This window comes from Macaca nemestrina, chromosome 13 (assembly GCF_043159975.1).
Source record: "Macaca nemestrina isolate mMacNem1 chromosome 13, mMacNem.hap1, whole genome shotgun sequence".
Taxonomy (NCBI): Eukaryota; Metazoa; Chordata; class Mammalia; order Primates; family Cercopithecidae; genus Macaca; species Macaca nemestrina.
This window is the reverse complement of record NC_092137.1, coordinates 48,739,624-48,755,290: the sequence shown is the minus strand read 5'-3', so window position 1 is coordinate 48,755,290 and position 15,667 is coordinate 48,739,624. Positions and strand designations below refer to the sequence as shown.

Genomic DNA, 15,667 nt, shown 5'->3' with positions numbered 1-15,667 from the left:
GTAGGAGAGATTCCTGGTTGCAAAGGATTGAGATTAAAATTTTTCTCTATGTTCGTGTTAACACTAAACGGAAGCCAACAAAAACAAGGTTTGTAGCATCAAACCTTATGGCCAGGCTCAGTGGCTCATGCCTGTAATCCCCACACTTTGGGAGGCCAAGGCAGGTGGATCATTTGAGGTCAGGAGTTCAAGACAAGCCTGGCCAGCATGGTGAAACCCCCATTTCTACTAAAAATACAAAAACTAGCCAGGTATGTTGGTGGGCGCCTATAATCCCAGCTACTAGGGAGGCTAAGGCAGGAGGATCGCCTGAACCCGGGAAGCAGAGATTGCAGTCAGCCAAGATCATGCCATTTCATTCCAGCCTAAGCAACAGAGCAAGACTCTGTCTCAAAACAAAACAAAACAAAAACCTTATGGCCTTATCATCCTTCCAAACTGTCCCTGAATAAGAGTTACCATAAACTAGGAAGAAAACATTCAAAGGTATGAACAGAGGCCAACGTGTCAGCCCTTTCTCTGAATTTCTGGGCCATAGCTGTTTTAAATTAGATTATCAATGCTCAATTTCTCATGAAACTCCTGACTTAGCTCTGCAATGGAAAAGCTATTTTTGTGCTCTGAGCCACAGATATTTACATGAAGGCAAATCCATAATTCCAATTATGTTTTATTTTCATGATAGCCTTTTCCTCTACTTAAGAAGTCATGATCAGAGGTCTAGACAGACAGACAGACAGACACACACACACACACACACACACACAATCCGAAGAAGAAAAAAAAAGAATAGTCATAGCTATCGTCATTATTATTATTTCTGATGAGACACTTGCAAAAAGCAACATGCTCTGAGCCAAATACAGATTCCACAGGGCCCAGATAAATGACTGCTATAAAACAGGCAGATTTTAGGTCTTGTAAAATTCTCAAAAAAATACCTTCAGTTTTTCTATCTCCTCCAGCCACCCCTTTGCTGATTCCCTACCCCCACCTACTCCTCAATCACTTGGGGACTTCATGATCCCTCCTGGGAAAACCTAGTCCCAGAAGTGGATCTAGCTGATATTTACATGTTACATAGTCTCTCTGGGGTCTTTGCATTTAAAATGTTATTTTTGTCGGGAGCGGTGGCTCATGCCTGAAATCCCAAAACTTTGGGAGGCCGAGGCGGGTAGATCACCTGAGGCCAGGAGTTCAAAACCAGCCTAGTCAACATGCAGAAACCCCATCTCTACTAAAAATACAAACATTAGCTGGGTGTGGTGGTGTATGCCTGTAGTCCCAGCTACTTGGGAGGCTGAGGCAGGAAAATTGTTTGAACCCAGGAGGCAAAGGTTACAGAAGGTTATAGTGAGCCGAGATCCCACCCAGCCTGGGCGATAGAGCAAGACTCCATCTCAAAAAAAAAAAAAAGATATCTTTAAAAATGAAATAAAGAGTTTTTATCTCCTAAAAGGCAGGAGCACCAACAAATAAGGCAAAGAGCTATTTCTGGTTAAGAGGGACATGGTTCTTAGTAACAACACAGCTACTTTATAGAAAGATCCAGCAATAGACTGGGAGGCCTACTAATAGCTTGTACAGAAGCAAAATAAACTGGCTGTCCAAAAAGTTTCAGGAAATTCATCCAAAATAAATCTAAATTGATTACCAAAAAAATCAAGATATGGTCGGGTGCAATGGCTCACACATGTAATCCCAGCACTTTGGGAGGCCGAGGCAGGTGGATCACCTGACGTCAGGAGTTTGAGATCAGCCTGGCCAACATGGTGAAACCCCGTCTCTACTAGAAATACAAAAATCAGCTGGGCATGGTAGCGGGTGCCTGTAATCCCAGCTACTCAGGAGGCTGAGACAGGAGAATTGCTTAAACCCGGGAAGCAGAGGTTACAGTGAGCGGAGATTGCACCACTGCACTCCAGCCTGGGCAACAGAGTGAGACTCTGTCTCCCAAAAAAGAAAAAAGTCAAGATATTAGGAGTAACCATGGCCACTCCCCAAAAGGTCTCTGATTAGACCTTTTTTTTTTTTTTTTTTTTTTTGAGATAGTCGCCCAGGCTAGAGTGCAGTGGTGCGATATTGGCTCCGCCTCCCAGGCTCAAGCAATCCTTGTGCCTCAGCCTCCTGAGTAGCTGGGATTACACACGTGAACCACCAAGTCTGGCTAATTTTTGTATTTTTATAGAGATAGAGTTTCACCACATTGGCCAGGCTGGTCTCGAACTCCTGGCCTCAAGTGATCCACCCACCTGGGCCTCCCAAAGTGCTGGAATTACAGGCTTGAGCCACCATGCCTAGCCTGATTAGGCCTCCTGAAACATAATTCTACTTTGAAAGAATCAGAGTAGGGGAGTGGAGATGATGGGAGGAAATTAACATTTGTGAGCATTAACATAATGCTTACAATAAGGTTATATTATTTCCAGTTATCTCAATCTTCAGAACCTTTTGAGGTAGATTTTGTTATTACTGTTTTACAAAGAAGACAATTTATCCCCAGAGGTGTTAAGTAACTTGCCAAAGGTCACGTATCTAATTAGTGGCAAAGCTTGGATTCAAACCCAGATCTGCTTGACTCCAAAGCCCATTTCTTTCCCATTGTCACTGACAGAGGGACACTGATAAAGCTGTTAAAAGGGCCAGAGGAGAAGGCCAAGGACTATGGGGAAAATATATATGTGTAGACTTCTTTCAGCATTATAAATAGGCTCCACTAATATTGATCAACAATCCCAGAGATGGAATCAGCCACAAGTAAAGAATCAATTGCTCAATGTAAACGTCTGCACTGTTAGAAACACACGTACACATGCATGCCCAGCAGAAACAGAACATCATCTTCACATCCAAGGACAATAGGAATTTTTCCACAGGTTTTTTCTTTTCAACATAGATGTAAGTTAAGATGGTAGTTGAGCATGAGGTTTTGATCTACTATAGAGAATCTAAAGGACAGCATTTAGGGACTGGAAAGCATGGTTGGGAAATTCAGGACTTTTCTGGACTGAAAACATTGGACAGTTGAGGGTGAGACACCACAGTAAGGGTGCAGGGTTTCAGATGGTGGCAGTGGCACACAGTATTATTTATTCAGACCTCTTCTCTGCCGCATTCTCTTAGTAGCAGGAGATTTCACATGCAGGAGCCAATGTACATGTATTTACTTTGCTGTATTCTGTGTGTGTGTGTGTGTATGTGTGTGTGTTTTGAGATGAAGTTTCACTCTTGTCACCCAGGATGGAGTGCAGTGGTGTGATCTCAGCTCACTACAACCTCCATCTCCTAGGTTCAAGTGATTCTCCTGCCTCAGCCTCCCAAGTAGCTGGGACTGAAGGTGTGCACCACCATGCCCGACTAATTTTGTATTATTATTATTTTTTTAAGTAGAGATGGGGTTTCACCATGTTGGTCAGGCTGATCTCAAACTCCTGATCTCAAGTGATCCACCTGCCTCAGCCTCCCAAAGTGCTGGGATTACAGGTGTGAGCCACCGCACCTGGCCTACTTCGCTGTATTCTATTTTACATATAACAAAATAAACTTTTTTTTTTCTTTTGAGATGGAGTCTCACTCTGTCTCCCAGGCTGGGGTGCAGTAGCAGGATCTCAGCTCACTTCAACCTCCGCCCCCGCCCAGGTTCAAGTGACTCTCCTGCCTCAGCCTCCTGAGTGCTGGGATTACAGGCACACACCACCATGCCCAGCTAATTTTTGTATTTTTAGTAGAGACAGGGTTTCGCCATGTTGGCCAGGCTGGTCTTGAACGCCCTAACCTCAAGCAGTCTGCCCACCTCAGCCTCCCAAAGTTCTGGGATTACAGGCGTGAGCCACCGCACCCAGCCCAAAAGAAACGTTTAAATTAGGAGTTAAGAATCTCAGTCAGTATGACAGATTGGGTAGAAATATCCCTCCATATAGGAAAAACTCTCTAACCGTGTTTTTCCTCTACTCTCACACCATAGTAATCACCAATACAGAAGAAGACTTCTTGTGACCAAATGTGTGGGGGCTTTTTCCAAGTACACCAAGCAACAGACACCAGCTGGGTGTCCTCTAATGAACTGTCTACCGTGAGATAGTGTCAGATCCCATAGGCTGAGGGCTCAGTTCCCAAGACTGCCCCTCTCCACATGCCAGTCACAAGTCTAAGCCTCAGGAACTTCTGACTGACCCGCTTCAAGTTGAGGCTCAAGACCGTGGTCCTTGGGTTCACCTAATTTGCTGGAGCGGCTCACAGAACTCAGGGAAAGTTACTTAGATTTACTGGTTTACTATAAAGAATACTGCAAAAGATACAGATGAGGGGATGTGTAGGGCGGTATGAGGAAAAGGGCACGGCCCTTCCGTGCTCTGCCTGGGTGCACCATCCTCCGGGAACCTCCCTGTGCTCAGCTATCCAGAAGCTCCATGAACCCAGTCCTCCCGGGTTTTTACGGAAGCTTCACAATGTCAGCATTCCTTCCTCCAGGGCATTGGGCGTAACACTGTCATAGGCAGAACATTCGATTCCTGCCTTGGGGTAAGTGAAAGGAGGGCAGGAGAAGCTCAGAGGGCTGCCTCTGAGGCCTAACACATCCAACGTTACAACAAAAAAATTGTAACAAGGGCTATGGGGCGTTATGAGCCAGGAACCATGGACAAAAAATAGTATATATCATAACACCATATCCTCCCATCCAAACACTTCAAAGCACTGAACAAAAATATGATAACAAAAATATCATCTAAAACTTAGATAAAGTAGAAATCTCCAGGTACCAGAACTACAGGGAAGTGGAAGTTAGGTCAGTGCATGGAAGCTGAGGCCAAGGGGCTCACAGAGAAATCCACAGCAGCAAGAGGCCTGAATAGCTGGGGGCTGGGGCTTTAATGACCATATGTGCGGTGAGAGGGGTCCAGGAGATGGTCACCTTACACCATGAGCTGTCAGTGAGGCACTTACAAAAAGCTGGAGGTCATAAAAAGCTACTCCATATGTGAAATAGGTCTAGAGGAACATCATTTACTAATCTGAGAAAACAGCCAGAAAGCTTGTCATCTGCTTGGGCAAACAGTAGAAAATGAGTGGCCTATAAAATTGGAAATCAGGCTTGTAGTACATGTAAGAAATGAGGTTAAATGCATACAGTGGCTCACGCCTGTAATCCTAGCACTTTAGAAAGCTGAGGCCCGGGGATCGCTTGAGCCCATGAGCTCAAGACCAGCCTGGGCAACATGGTGAAACCCCGTCTCTACAAAAACACAAAAATTAGCCAGGCGTGGTGGTGCGTGCCTGTAGTTCCATCTGCTTGTGGGGGCTGAGGCTGGAGGATGACTTTGAGTCAGGGAGGTCGAGGCTGCAGTGAGCCAGTGAGCCATGATCACACCACTTCATTCCAGTACAGCCTGGGCAACAGACTGAGACCCTGTCTCAAAAAAAAAAAAAAAAAAAAAAAAAAAAAAAAAAGGACCAGTCAAGGTAGCTCATGCCTGTAATCCCAGCACTTTGGAGGCCAAGGCAGGTGGATCACCTGAGGTTGGGAGTTCAAGACCAGCCTGGCCAACAGAGCGAAACCCTGTCTCTACTAAAAATACAAAAATTAGCCTGGTGTGGTGGCATGCCCCTGTAGTCCCAGCTACTCAGGAGGCTGAGGCAGGAAGATCGCTCGAACCCAGGAGGTAGAGGTTGCAGTGAGCCAAGATCACACCACTGCACTTCAGCCTGGGTGACAGAGCAAGACTCCATCTTCATCTCAAAAGAGAAAACATATATCATAACACCACACACATGTTAAAACTTGTATGATGTGGCTAAAGCAGTATTTAGAGGTAAATTTATAGATTTAAATAAATTTACTGAAAAACAAAAAGTAAGCTAGGCATGAATTCAAGTAGCTAGAAACAGAAGAAATGTAGATAAAAGTAAAAATAATGAAAAACAAAAAATATAGACAAGAACAAGCTGTTTATTTGAAAAGACTAAGTAGTAGACCTCTATATTAATAAAGAAAAAGAGTTGTCACAAATAAACAATATTAAGAATAATAAAAGGGCAAGGAGTGGTGGCTTATGCCTGTAATCCCAATACTTTCAAAGGCTGAGGCAAGAGGATTACTCGAGGACAGGAGTTTCAGACCAGTCTGGTCAACATAGCAAGACCTCCCCATCTCTACAAAAAATACAAAACTTAGCTGGGCATAGTGGTGCACACGTGTAGTCTCAGCTACTAGGGAGGCTGAGGCAAGAGGATAGCTTGAGCCCAGGAGTTTGAGGCTGCAGTGAGCTACGTTGGTGTCACTGCACTCCAGCAGTGAGTGACACTGCTGTCACCTGTCTCTAAAAAATAAATAAATAAGCCGAGAGCAGTGGCTCATCCCTATAATCCAAGCATTTTGGGAGGCCGAGGCAGGCGAATCACTTGAAGCCAGAAGTTCAAGACCAGCCTGGCCAACATGGCGAAACTGCATCTCTACAGAAAATACAAAAAAATTAGCTGGGTGTGGTGGCACACACCTGTAATCCCAGCAACTCGGGAGGCTGAGGCAACAGAATTGTTTGAACTTTGGAAGTAGAAGTTGCAGTGAGCCAAGATCACACCACTCACTCCAGCCTGGGCAACAGAGTGAGACTCTGTCTCAAATAAATAATAAGAAATATAAGCTAGATTCTCAGCACCATAGGAAAGGTAATTAAAAAAATTAAAAAACAAAAAAGATAGAGGCAGTATTTATAAAGCCCTAAGAGAAAATTACAAATAACTATGCTAAGAAGTCTAAGAACACATGAATGGATCATCTAAACTAAATTATCAAAACTGAATCAAGAAGGAATAGAAAACCTAAATCCAGCCGGGTGCGGTGGCTCACGCCTGTAATCCCAGCACTTTGGGAGGCCAAGACGGGCAGATCACGAGGTCAGGAGATCGAGACCATTCTGGCTAACACGGTGAAACCCTGTCTCTACTAAAAATACAAAAAATTAGCCGGGCGTGGTGGGGGGCGCCTGTAGTCCCAGCTACTCGGGAGGCTGAGGCAGGAGAATGGCGTGAACCCGGGAGGCGGAGCTTGCAGTGAGCCGAGATTGCGCCACTGCACTCCAGCCTGGGTGACAGAGTGAGACTCTGTCTCAAAAAAAAAAAAAAAAGAAAAGAAAACCTGAATTCATCACTAATCATTTATGAAACTGAATCACCAAAAACTCAACCCATATATCCTTTATAAGTGGTTCAGATGATTTCATAATGAGTTTTAACAAATTTTAAGAAACATATAATCTTTATCTCTTACAAACTAGTTAAGAAAAACATATATGCCAGCCAGGCACCGTGGCTCACACCTATAATCCCAGCACTGTGGGAGGCTGAGGTGGGGGGATCATGAGGGCACGAGTTCGAGACCATCCTGGCTAACATGGTGAAACTCTGTCCCTACTAAAAATACAAAAAATTAGCTGTGTGTGGTGGCACATGCCTGTAATCCCAGCTACTCAGGAGGCTGAAGCAGGAGAATTGCTTGAACCCAGGAGTCGGAGGTTGCAGTGAGCAGAGATCGTGCCACCGCACTCTAGCCTGGGAAACAGAGCAAGATTCCGTCTCAAAGGAAAAAAAAAAAGAAAAACATATATGAAAGAGGAAAAGCCACTCAACTTACTTAATAGGGGTAATACAAGCTTGATACCAAACAATGTAAGAACAATTTTCTTTTTCTTTTCTTTTTTTTTTTTTTTGAGATGGAGTCTTGCTCTATCGCCCAGTCTGGAGTGCAGTGGCATAATCTCAGCTCACTGCAATCTCCACCTCCCAGGTTCAAGTGATTTTCGAATCTCAGCCTCCTGAGTAGCTGGGATTATAGGTGCATGCCACCATGCCCAGCTAATTTTTGGCATTTTTAGTAGAGATAGGGTTTCGCCATGTTGGCCAGGCTGGTCTTGAACTCCTGACCTCAGGTGATCTGCCCGCCTCAGCCTCCCAAAGTGCTGGGATTATAGGCGTGAGCCACCACACCCAGCCAGAGCAATATTTTAAAAAGAAAATTCTAGAACAACTTCACTTACGAACATTTGCAAAAATCCTAAATAAAATACTAGCAACTGATACCCTGCAGAATAATATACCTGTATATGTATATTTATGTACATATGTTTCAACATAATTAATACACTTATTTATCACATTGTAATATCAAGAAAAAATGATCATCTCATATAGTTATGAAAAAGACATTAAAGTATTAAGTAAAATCTATACTCAGTCATGATATAATTTTTACCTTGTTATAAAATATTAAGAAAAGAGCAAAGTTCTTAATTTAATAAAGACTATCTACTGAAACCTTAAGCAAACTTCATGCTTAATGGAGAAACTTTAAGAGCAGTTAAAGTTAAAGACAGTAAAAAGACAAGGGTGCCTGCCACCACAGTTCTATTGAACACTGTCCTGGACCATCTACCCCAATGCAATAAGGTAAGAAAAAGGTAGGAGTCACAGAAATGGAAGAGATAAATTATTGTTGTTTTATGATTGTCTATATAGAAAATTCAAGAATTATCTATATGCAGACTATTAGAACTAATAAGAGAATCAGCTGGGATGCTGGGTAAAAAACAAAATAAAAAATCAGCAATGTTTGCTTCTATGGGCCAGCAAGTAAACTAGAGAATATACTAGGACAAAAGGTATTGTTTAAAATATCAACAAAATCTAAAAGAAGTAAATACAGCAAAAGTTGTAGAAGACATTTATAGGGGAAATCACCAGTAATCATTCACCTGAATAAAATGAGAAGCTAGGAAGAGCCAGCATTGAAAAGATGTCAGTATTAATTGAACGCAATTTCAAAGAGAATCTCAACAGGATTTTCTATGTGTGTGCAACTAGACAAACTAACGTTTATATAAACTGGTCAAATCCAAGATGGCTCAGAAATTCTGAAAAAATATAAAAGTAATCATAATAGCTAACAATTTTTGTGTTCTTCCTTATATAGCAGGTATCATTCTAACTTTTTTTTTTTTTTTTTTTTTTGAGATGGCATCTCACTCTGTCACCCAGGCTGGAGTGCAATGGCACGATCTCGGCTAACCGCAACCTCTGACTCCCAGGTTCATGCTATTCTGCCTCAACCTTCCGAGTAGCTGGGATTACAGGCACCTGCCACCACGCTTGGCTAATTTTTGTATGTTTAGTAGAGATGGGGTATTACCATGTTGGCCAGGCTGGTCTCAAACTTTTGACCTCAGGTGATCTGCCCACCTTGGCCTCTCAAAGTGCTGAGATTACAGGCATGAGCCACCACACCTGACCTACTCTAACATTTTCATGCACTATCTCTTCACAATATCTTTGTCATAGATACTATCATTATTTATATTTCATAGATGAGACTGAGAGAAACTGTCAACTTACCCAAGGTCACACAGCTCACTGAGTAATCACAAATCCTCACAAATTTGTTTTTTAGGCTTTTTGATTTATTTTTTGAGACAGGATATCGCTCTGTCACCCAGGCTGGAGTGCAGTGGCCTGATCTCAGCTCACTGGAACCTCTGCCTCCCGGGCTCAAGTTATCCTCCCACCTCAGCCTCCCAAGTAGCTGGGACCACAGGGCACGCCACCATCCCCAGCTAATTTTTATATTTTTTGTAGAGGCAGGGTCTCATCATGTTGCCCAGGCTGGTCTCAAACTCCTGTGCTCAAGCGATCAGCCCGCCTCAGCCTCCCAAAGTGCTAGGATTAGAGGCGTGAACCACCATGCCCAGCTACACAAATTTGTGTAATCACAAATGCTCACTGACTGCTGGGTAGGATAAAATTTTCTAAATCCATACCTAGACATACCTGTGGAACATTTTAGAGAAAATCTTATAAGCTACCGGGGAGAAGGCAGATTATAATAAAGTGACAACCATATGTGATCAGATTTCTTGTCCTGACCTCAGTTGATCCCCCCACATCGGCCTCCCAAAGTGCTGAGATTACAGGCATGAGCCACCGCACCCAGCTGAAAGCCTTCCTCTTAAGGCATGTTTGTTATGTAATGGGCCAGGGGCTCTAAGAATGCTGATCCTTCTAGGGATCTCAAGGTACCTTCCACAAAGAGAATGGATGAGTGATCCCTTCTCAAGGAGGAGCTTGCCTATGAGGGGACATGGTAGTAGAGGATGTCAGCATTTTTCCCCAGAGCTCTCCCCAGAATCGCTCACACTAAATATTTCCATCTCACCCAATCAGTCAAACTCACCAATGCATGGGATCATCCACATAGCCAAGCTTTCAAAAGATAATCTGTTGCTGTGTTTTCACAGTAATAAGCATCCAGCAATGAGCTTTTTTTTCTCTTTCTTATTCCATGGTAAACCCTTGACTTACCCTGACATTCCATGTAACACACAGGTACATTTAAGCCTGGGGGTGCTTTCCCCAGGTCTTTCTACCCATCACACTGTCCTGCCGCCGCAAAGAACAATGACACCCTGTAATTTGCAGAGCTCTAAAGACATAATTTGCCTGATCTACTTTAAAAATCTTGCCTTGTACTGAGGATTGATCCAGAATCCCTAAGGTTCCTGGAATTCCAGGCTGGCCAGGAAGCCTCCATGGAATTCTGGATTCTTCTGGTGAGTAGAGCTAGCTTGCAAGGAAGGGGTGAGCTACCTCTAAATCTGGAGCAGTTACCAAAGACTTCTTAAGAGAAGTGACTGGGGGAGCTGGAAGAGATGGGAGGCATTTTACATTTTACATATCAGTGTGTTTTTGTTTTTGCTTTTGTTTGTTTCCCCACCGTCCCACCCCCACCCCACCACCCCTTAGGAAACAGGGTCTCGCTCTATTGCCCAGGCTGGAGTGCAGTAGCGTGACCATAGCTCACTGAAGCCTCCATCTCCTAGGCTCAGGTGATCCTCCCAGCTCAGCCTCCTGAGTACTTGGGACTCAGGCATGTGCCACATGCCTGACTAATTTGCCCTACTTAGTCTTGAACTCCTGGACTCAAGTGATCCTTCCACCTCAGCCTCCCAAAGTGCTGAGATTACAGACACGAGCCACGGTGCCCATCAGTTCTTACTAATGCATGAAACATTTTCACTTTCCTTTTCTACTTTCTCCTTATAATTAAAATAATAATAATACATGTGCAGGGAGATGGTAGACAGTAGTGATAGAGATGCATAGACTTTAGCCACTGACCTAAATTCAACACTTGATTCCAGCACTTAGTGCTGTGTGACCTCGGATGAGTTACCCTTCTGGTTCTAGTTTCTGAAACTCCATAATGAAAATAATAGTACTACTTACCTCAAAGAGTTTTCAAATGAAATACCATATGTAAGTGCTTAGTTATCAGTAAATGTTAGCTATTATTATTATAAAATTTGAGAAATGCAAGTACGAAGAAAATAAAAAAACAACTATACTCTCACCATCCATTTTGATGCATATAATTCCAGTATTTTCTGGAAGTTTTTCAAAGAGTAAAATTATAGTGCTTTCTATTTTATAATTTGCTTTTAAAAATTAACTCCAGGCCAGGCGTAGTGGCTCACACCTGTAATCCCAGCACTTTGGGAGGCTGAGGCGGGTGGATCACCTGAGGTCGGGAGTTCAAGACCAGCCTGACCAACACGGAGAAACCCCGTCTCTACTAGAAATACAAAATTAGCCGGGCGTGGTGGCACATGCCTGTAGTCCCAGCTACTCAGGTGGCTGAGGCAGGAGAATCGCTTGAACCCAGGAGGTAGAGGTTGCAATAAGCCGAGATCGCATCATTGCACTCCAGCCTGGGCAAGCAGAGCAAAACTTTGTCTCACACACACACACACACACACACACACACACACACACATACACACACACACACAAAAGTCCTGTGTAATTCAACATTCTTATACAACACGATTTTAAAAGGTCACATAGTATTCCTTTGGGCTACTTTACATCTTCTTTTTTTTCCTTTTTTTTTTTTCTTGAGACAGAGTTTTGCTCTTGTTGCCCAGGCTCGAGTGCAGTGGCACGATCTTGGCTCCCTGCAACCTCGACTTCCCAGGTTCAAGCGATTCTCCTACCTCAGCCTCCTGAGTAGCTGAGATTATAGGTGCCTGTCACCACACCCAGCTAATTTTCCATATTTTTAGTAGACAGGGTTTTATCATGTTGGCCAGGCTGGTATTGAACTCCTGACCTTAGGTGATCCACCCGTGTGGCCTCCCAGAATGTTGGGATTACAGGCATGAGCCACTGAGCCCGGTGTACATCTTTTTTTTTTTTTTCTTTTCTCAGATGGAGTCTCACTCTGTCGCCCAGGCTGAAGTGCAGTGGCATGGTCTCGGCTCACTGCAACCTCCATCTCCCAGGTTCAAGTGAGTCGCCTGCCTCAGCCTCCTGAGTAGGTGGGATTATAGGCACCTGCCACCATGCCTACCTAATTTTTGCATTTTTAGTAGAGACAGGGTTTCACTATGTTGGCCAGGCTGGTCTCGAACTCCTGACTTCATGATCTGCCCGCCTCGGCCTCCCCAAGTGCTGGGATTACAGGCAGAAGCCACTGCACCCAGCCCATCTTTTTTTTCTTAAGAGATGGGGTCTCACTTTGTTGCCCAGTCTGGTCTTAACTCCTAGCCTCAAGCGATCCTCTGGCCTCCACTTCCCACAGTGCTAGGGTTACAGGCATGAGTCACCACACCTGGCACTTCACAGGCATGAGCCACTGTGCCTGGCCTTTTCCTTTTTTATTTATTTGTATCATTTTGCTTCTTAACCATCTCTTCCTTCCTTGTTCTCCACCAGTCCCACACTTCATGTATTGATATTTCCAACTCATCTGACTTGTCCAGATGATCAGTGGCTGCTTTCTGTGGCTGTCTGGAGATACAGCCTTCATCTCACCATCCTGACCACCTGCTCCTTAGGTCCAGGCCCCCGTGGCCTTCATTACATCCCCAGCCTCTCCTCGGACTGCTGGGCAGACTCTTGTGCCCATGGCAAACCATCCAGTTTAACAATATTTCATGAGGTGGTGCAAAAGCTGGACAAGGCAGAAAGGCAACTTTTCTCTAAACTGTATAAGGTTGACTTACAGGATATTAAGTGAACTATTAAAAATTCTCAGGAAGAGGAAGAGACTAAAGATTTTTATCTGAGCACAGTACATTGTTTTTCTAAGCAACAGGGCCAAACAAGTTCAGAATTTATGGACTTACTTTTTTTTTTCTTCTTTTTTTTGGATTTACTTTTTGAATGGAAGTCACAACATTTGCCTATCAATTATTATTTTTTTTCTTTTTTTTAGACAGAGTCTTGCTCTGTCGCCCAGGCTGGAGAGCAGTGGTGCAATCTCAGCTCACTGCAACCTCCGCCTCCCAGGTCCAAACGATTCTTCTGCCTCAACCTCCCGAGTAGCTGGGATTACAGGTTCCCGCCATGCTGCCCAGCTAGCTTTTGTATTTTTAATACAGCCAGGGTTTCATCATGTTGGCCAGGCTGGTCTCGAACTCCTGACCTCAAGTGATCTGCCTGCCCCAGCCTCCCAAAGCGCTGGGATTACAGGCATGAGTCCCCGTGCCCTGCCTTAATAATGTTTTGAGACCACAGTAAAACATAACTGATTCATACCAATGGGGAACTGTCAAACTGAATCAGTGGAGAGAAGTGAATTACATCCTTTTTAACATAAACTTTTATTTCCAGTAGAACTCAAATAAAATAAAATCTTTATTTCCAAATGGTCCAATACTTGGACCTGTTTTTTAAGGAGTTGTTCAGAATATGATCTACTACATTTGTTACTACCACATTTATTGTTTGTATGGAAACAGGAGTGGCTAAAGTTTTGAGAAGTGTGTTCTTCCTAAAAACGTAAAAATTCAACATCCCCCAGCAACCACGCTCACACAGTTCGCTCCTTGGTAGAGCTTTTTCTTCCCACTTCACGTGGAAGAAAACCCCAGCTCAGGCTGCTCCAGGCTGCTCTGGTTCTGAGTGTGCAGAGGTTTGCAATATCAGCCCCAGGTCAAGCCCTGAAAAATCTCTCCAGACTCCAGACTTGATCTGTCCAGACCCATCTGAGAATTAATAGGCTCCCCATCGTGCCCAGAGAAGCAAGCCTGTCATGGAAACACTGATTCAATCATAATAACTACTGACATAAAAACCACATAAATGAACTAAACATTTCTTCCACCCAATCAGAGTCTAGGGGAGGCCATAGCTTCAGGATTAAAATAAGTAGGGCTGTTTTTATTATGTGGTCCAGCTCATTTGAGCCTCTCCCATTGCCTTGTTTTCACAGCTCCCTTTTATGAGAAAGAAAGTGAGAGTGGGGGAGTTGGGAGGGAGACTGGAGCTATGCAGACGGGAATGCCAGGCTGGGAATACCAACAGTGTGGTGCATGTCAGGCAAATTAAAACTTCTAGCCTGGAGGAGGCTGTAATCGTGTTTGCGGTTAGTCTGAAAACAAACTACACTGAACTTCTATCTCCCAGGAAAACAGTCGGGTGTGGACTGAAGTCAAAAATTAGTATTTTTAGCAAGTATTCTCTCTCTTCCGTTTATTATTTTCTTCCTTCTTCTGTCTTTAGATATTAGAAACGCTAATTACATGAAGTATCATTATTATTAGAAGAAAGCACAGTTAGAGGGGTTAAAAATAAAAAGATGCCAAACCAACAGAAACAGTGCATTCCTAAGGAGGAATATATTTTAATTTTTCCCTGTACCCACGAGGTTTGTGGGCCCAAGGGACCCAACCCCGATACCCAGTGAATGGTCTTACCTGCAGGAAATGTTTGGGCCAGTGTGGTGCCCCCGCGGCTGTGGCCCGGTGGCCTGACTCCTTGCCTGCCTTCCAAGGCAGGTGGGGACTCCGGGCTGCAGGCACCGGCTGAGGTCCCAGCTGAGGTCCCAGGGAGCGGGAAGGGGGCAGCAGCCCAAATAACAGCAGCCAGAAAGAGGAGGGAGTCTGGGGGCGGGAGAGAGACACAGAGGCCCCGAGGGAGGCGTGAAGGACGCAGAGCTGGTGGCCCGGGTCCGAGAGGTCGAGGGGCCGCGCGCGGGTGAGAACGAGCCCCGGCCCTCGCCCACGGAACTTAGTCGATATTCTTTTTTTTTTTTTTTTTTTTTTTTTTTTTGCTGTTTGAGTTTTCTCTTTAGAGTCAGACCCCGGTCCCAGCAGCAGCCTCAGAACAGAGGGGAGGCGAGGAGTCCCTGCCGGGGGGCCACCCCTCTGCGGGCCCCAGGGCGCCCCTGGGGGCAGCCAGGGCGGGCGCGGGGAGATGGGGAGGCGCCGAGCGGCCCTGGAGACGCCCGTGTCCCGGGGCGCCCGCAAACTTTCCCAGAGACGGCAGGAGGCCCCACCCTGGAGAGGGGGGTCCCAGGCCTCTCCGTCTCTGTCCCCCGGGGCTGGTCACTCACCAGCAGCGCGGTTGGAGCTCCGATTCTGGCTGCAGCCATCCACACCGGGAGGAGGAGAAAGAGGAGGGAGAGGAGGAGGAGGGGGAGGAGGGCCCGGGGCCGCCGAGTGGAGGGCGGGGAGGGGCGGCCGCAGCTCAGTGACTCCTCCCGCTCCCGCCCCCGCCCCTCCTCCCCTGCTGAGCCTCCCTTCTCTCTTCACGCCTTCTTTCCCACCCCGAATCCCCCCAAGTTTTTCTGGTGTCCGACGCTCCATTCTCTTCCCTCCAGCGCATCTTCTGTCCCCGA

At 45.1% G+C, this 15,667-nt stretch overlaps 1 protein-coding gene across 1 annotated transcript in view; it reads right to left on the bottom strand.

Moving 5' to 3' along the window:
- LOC105465000 (stonin 1) overlaps positions 1-15,467 on the bottom strand; it is a 64,613-nt gene extending 49,146 nt beyond the window's left edge. The window contains exons 1-2 of the mRNA XM_011713177.2: positions 15,383-15,467; positions 14,745-14,930 (exon numbers count right to left, since the gene is read on the bottom strand). The gene's annotated coding sequence lies outside the window, so the exon portion shown is untranslated. The remainder of the gene's footprint in view (positions 1-14,744; positions 14,931-15,382) is intronic.
- Between the last annotated feature and the right edge of the window lie 200 nt (positions 15,468-15,667).